Consider the following 6,000-nt stretch of genomic DNA (forward strand, 5'->3'; position numbering starts at 1 on the left):
GGCTGCAGGTTGGCCAGGTAGGCCCTGCGCCGCCGACCGCGTCTACCGCGACGAGACGGAAGCGAGTTCGGATCCCGTTCCCGCTCCCGCTCCGCCGCCTCCTTCCGCAGCATCACGGCGCTGCAGAAGGAGGAGACGGCGCTCCAGTTCTCCTCGCTGCCGACCATGGCCGAGACCACGGCCGGCAGCGAGAGATCCGCTCCGATGGCCGCCGACAGGGCGGCGCGCTCTTCGCACCACGCCGGGCAGACCGCGCGCGTGTGCTCCGCCGTAACCTAACCTAACCTAACCTAACCTAACCTAACCTAACCTTTTTTTTTTTTTTTTTTTTTTTAACGTGGGGAAAATCCGTCATGGACACCCTCCGGTAGGGGGGGCTCGGAGGGGATTCAGACTCTTACTGAATAAAAACCGCCACGTGTGTTCTGCCGTACGCCTATGTGGCGGGGTCACAAGGACGCTGTTAGCTCTTTCGCAACCCCGCCGGCGCTTGCCCTTTCGGGCCCACCGCGGTGCAAAGCACCTCGGAGGACGCACTCGAACACGAAGCGCGCCCTCCCCTCCTTGGGGGGACCGTGCAAGTCGGACGACGAATCCCCCGACCCATCGCCCGCGTGCCCCCCCCCGCGGGCAGGGGGACACCCCCCGCCCGCATTGCGCCTTTGGGTACAATCCCGCGCCGCCCCGGCGCCCCAGGCCTAGCCCGGCGTTGCGGGACACCAGGCACCTAGCCCGGGGCGGACAATGTCGGCCCGACGAAGCCGACAAAGGCCAGGGTGGCCGCAGTCAAGGTCCTCCAGCCGACCGCAGCCTCGGCGCGAGAAAGCGCCCTCGCACGCCTTAGGGCGGGCGAGCGAACCCGCCCACCCCGTCCTCCGCGTGGGGGAAGGAAAAACCGACCCCCACGTCACCGCGCCGTCTCAGCGCCACACACACAGCCGCGCCTCCGCGCCAACACACCCGCGCTCGTAGGACCACCCCAGTACTAGACCAGAGCGGGACCCGGAGCACATCGTCTGGTTTTGGTCCGCGGGGATCCGAAGACCCCTGCCGCCCGCAGTCGTGAAACCGCAGGCGGCACTCCCCTATCCGCCACCGGGGGACGCGCCCAGTAGAAGTCCAGCAACTCCTCCCCTTGGAGCCCAGGTCCCAGACCTAAGTCTGGGGCCTGGGCTCCAAAGGCCTGGGAACCTAACCTAACCTAACCTAACCTAACCTAACCCATAGTCACACTATGGGTTAAACGCATGAGTTCACGTTATTTTTGGCGTAAACTGACTGTATACGCTGTAATGATGATGATGATGATGTTGTTTGAGGTTAGTCCTTATGTGAAGAAAAGGCCTTCACCTAGTAGTTGGATCTTCATCGCTTCAGTCTGTAATATCTCACTACTGGGCATAGGCCTCTTTCCCCATGTAGGAGTAGGATCAGAGCTAAATTCATCACGCTGCTCCAATCGCTATCAGGTATACGTGATAACAACCGGAACCGGTGGCTTAACTTCGAGGCACGGTTGGGAGACCCACAAGGTCTGCACAAACACCCAGCCCATGGCAATCATCTGTATGGCTAACTGTTGCGCCATCGCGTCATCAGTTGGATCTGTATAGTCTGATTTAATTCTATTCAGATTAGGTGATTTTAGTTATATTTGTAAAACATACTTCCCTAGAAAGAGTACTTCCATTTAACCTTTCGAAGCATTCGAAGATAATCGAAAACATCCAATAAAAGTTGTTTACGGAAATCTGGTACCAAGTACGTTACACGCACACATAGGTAAATACATGTAATGCAATTGTTTATATAAATCTTATAGACTTGAAAAATTTACAATTTATTATTATACAAACTTCACAACGCTCTTACGATAAATAAAGAGTTTTTATACACAAATATTTACTAATATACTATATAAAAAGTTATGTTTGTGTAATTAATTTTAGTTATTAATTACACATGTGGGTAGTAGTAAGTATGTAGTAATACGGTATTAAGAATAGTATTTTTTACTTTTGAAATAAAAATAATCTTTGTTGAGTGAGTATTTCTTACTCTATATTGTGTTTTGGAGATGAATAAAAACCGACTAAGTGCGACCCGAACTCGCGCACCGAGGGCCCGTATAAACAAAACTACTAAAAAAATTATTATATGATGTAACCAAAAATTTATGCTTTCCCCAATTTTTCCTTTATTCGTGCTATAAAACGTTTCTTTGTACCAAATTTCAAGATTCTGAGTCCACAAGAAGTACCGTGTAGGTGTTGATTCCCTTACGAGTGTCGAAAATTTGTAGCATAAACGGCTGTATCGTTTATGTATGTTGTACTGTAGATTTGAGTATTTGATATGAATTTCAGCTTGATAACTCCACGCATTCCTGCGAAAAAGGGTCTTGATAGACAGAAAGGCAACAAAGTGGCAAAGCAATAAGGGTTCCGTTTTTTCCTTTTGAGATACGGAACCCTAAAAATCGACTTATATCAACAAGTAATACAACATAGGTAGACGAAAAAATTGTCAAGTAAATACACATTATAGATATAACTCATAAAGTACTTGTTAGATCTAAATTAAATTTAAATGCGACCACATGACACGCATCAACTTCTGATAAAAAAAAATCAATGAAATCCGTCCACCCAGTCCTGAGGTAACATACATAAAAATACAATCGAATTGAGAACCTCCTCCTCCTCCACAATTTCTTCAGGAGTACCTTACTCACTCCAGAAGCACAACACTGCTTGAAAGCAATATTATTTATCTGTGACCTTCTGTAAGGTCGAGGTACTTCCCCAGTAGGGCTAAACTTCCTCGATTGTATCGTTCTAGATTTTGCTTCATTTTTCTTTCACAACGGAATGAAAATTTACGGAACAGCTGCTGTCAGCGTTCTGGCCATCACATGACCTGGGAATGGTTTCACAATTAACTATCTTGAAATTATTATATTTTGTATTTTGCATTTGTATTTTTATTTAAAATAAATGCGTAAAAAATTAGACATTAAGTACGGAAAAAAACAAGATTTAGCTTATGATTATTTTATGTTAATTTTCTTGAGCAAGGATTATTAGGCACAAGATTTTTGTTAGTTAAGTCAAGTATGTTTTTTTAAATTATATTTATGTGAGAAAAACTTATTTCAAACATTACAATAGTACCTAAGTAGTATAAATACTATTTATAGTTAGATGGACTAGCTTTATATCTGACGTAGTGATGTAATTAGGTGTTTCGACACTGAAGTTAGTCTCAGTACAAAAACGAGTTTTTGGTCAGATCAGGGCCTAAAATGAACTGAACTTAATTAGCATGTAGGTAAACGGCCCACAGTTAGGCAAAGGCCTCGTTTCTAAATAGTAGGCTTTCAAAAGTTAATTAATTTTCTGAGACACTCAAAAATTGCAGGATCAGTTGACGTGTTGGTCTTCTGTTTTGAAAAAAAAGAACGAGAAGATCAAATTTAAAAAATCAAGACTAAATTTCAACTGTCACGACCAATTACGAGTACTATAATTATGAGTACAATCTGCCCTACATAAATATTCTAACATTGGTCATATTTTAAGAAAAACAAATGTTTTATAAAAAAGTATAATATATTATGGCGGTAAATAAAAAAAAAAATATTTAAATCATTGGACATATTTTTATGTGAGCCACTAGTTATGGGGCTGTTCCAAAAATATAAATTTCGACATACTTTTTTTAAAGTAAAAATAATTATTAAGTTATATTAATTGGTTATAGTAAAGTGAACAAAACCACGCGGAAAAGCTAGTTATAAAATCAACGACGCAAGATATCACGGATCATGCTACATCTGAGTCAGAATCTTGACCGGTTATAGTAATGTGTTACTTATTTTTCCCATTATTACGTAAATTAAATTTTTACTCGGTAATATCATAAACACACTATAAAATGAGTGTTATTACTTCAATTAATAAAATAGAATTTATAGGATTGCGGAGATCTTTAATATTTTGAATTGAATTTACAAGAAGGTATAGGTCCAGCAGTAGACTGCGGTGGTCAGAATCCAAGGGAATTCGTAAAAGTACAGCTACTTAAAATATTAAGAGACCTTGACGTCCTAGTACGACTAGACATTTGGTTTGTTCTATTAGACCTACAAAAAATGTGTGACAATATTTTAAACGCTCTTTGGAAGATGGAGATGATGGAAATTCAGATTGCTATATAGAATATATCGGAAAATAACGTGAGTATAACCGCAAATCAAATATTATAGAATCTATTTCACAGTAAAATAGTAACGCAAAAAAATGCAACCTTTGCTTTCTAAACATGAAGAACTTAGACCACCAAAGAGGCATTTAGCGACAATGCGTTATTTTAGTTGACTTAGCACTTAGCAGATAAGCTAGAGAGCTATACAGGGATCTAAGCCGTGATTTAATCAATCAAGCTTGTTTGGTGTTAGTAACTCTTTATTTTCTTACTTTTTCAATTATTAAGAAGCAAATTTAAAACTGATGCATCATCATCATCATCATCATCATCATCATCATCATCATCATCATCATCATCATCATCATCATTTCAGCCTATCACAGTCCACTACTGGACAAAGGCCTCCACAAGTTCGTGCCAAAAATGGCGTAAACTCATGTGTTCGTAACTGATGCATAGATTTTACAATAAAAAAATATTCAAAAACTGTGTAGTAGAATAACCATTAGGAGTATAAAGCCGGAAAACGTGACTCTTCATAACGACTGATTAAATTCTATGACTGCTGTGAAGCAATGAGGTCAAGTGTTTTATCTTTGACAATATATTATTTAAGTATAAACAAAGTGATAGTGACGATAAAATGAAGTACCTTTCATATTTTTTTTACATATGTGTAGTTTTTGTTACTAAAATTTCATTCACAGTTACCTATTTTAACTATCATCCCAAGGGATCTATATTAAATTTCAGGATATGAAGTGTCTTAATATGTTGTGTTCCGTTCAACATTCATCTACCTATTGGCTAATTTATTATTGACTTTCTGTGGTTTGCCAATACAACATTATAAATTATCCCAATATTACATTTTTGAGTTCCGTGCCTAAACGATACAAAGTAAATAATAAATAATGTGTTTTGATATGACTTATATAACGTCTAACAAATGAAATAATATTTGGAAATTATTTCCATACAATAATAGGATAATTCCTAGCTCATAGTATGGACTTAAATCATGAAAAGATACATTCAAACCAATATAGCAGTTTCTGTACAATACACGGAAAGGAGAAAGAGAGAGAGAAAAATTGATAAAAATTAAAAAATAAATACTCTCCATAACTAGTTTATAAAAATCTTCAACTTACATAATTGGTTCTGTATTTTTTTTAAAGTACAGAATAACTGCACCACCCAGACTCGGTATCGAATACGCAACTTGTGGCAGAAAGCAGAGTCACTGCAAATCTCGCAAAAGGGTTAGTTCAAATATAATGAAGATGCGACCTAATTTTGACACCATATTAGAATTTGAACTTAAATGACTCGTAACACGAAAACAAGTAACGTATTCCTTTTATCTATTTCCGGAAATACTATTAATGACGTTCTACGTATTCCCTATCTTAATCTATACAACTTAAAATTTTGTCCATTGTATTTTATGAATATAAATAAATGAATAAAAATAAATAAATAAATAATAATAAATAAATAAATATCTTATAACATTCACACGGTCGTTTGCTCCTATGGTAAGCAACTTAACGCTTTTATTACAGGTAACAGCCGATTATTATAACCTAATTAATATATATATTTATTTTTTGATAAATATACATAAAAAACCATACATGTATAAATAAATACAAATATTACACTTAGACTCAAGCGGGAATCGAACCCGCAAGCCGCGGAACAGAAAGCAGGGCCACTACAAACTGCGCTAACGGACTAGTCAAATAAATATTTTAAGTGTAAATAGAATTCGCCTAGTTCAAGAAA

This window comes from Melitaea cinxia, chromosome 17, assembly GCF_905220565.1.
Source record: "Melitaea cinxia chromosome 17, ilMelCinx1.1, whole genome shotgun sequence".
Classification (NCBI taxonomy): Eukaryota; Metazoa; Arthropoda; class Insecta; order Lepidoptera; family Nymphalidae; genus Melitaea; species Melitaea cinxia.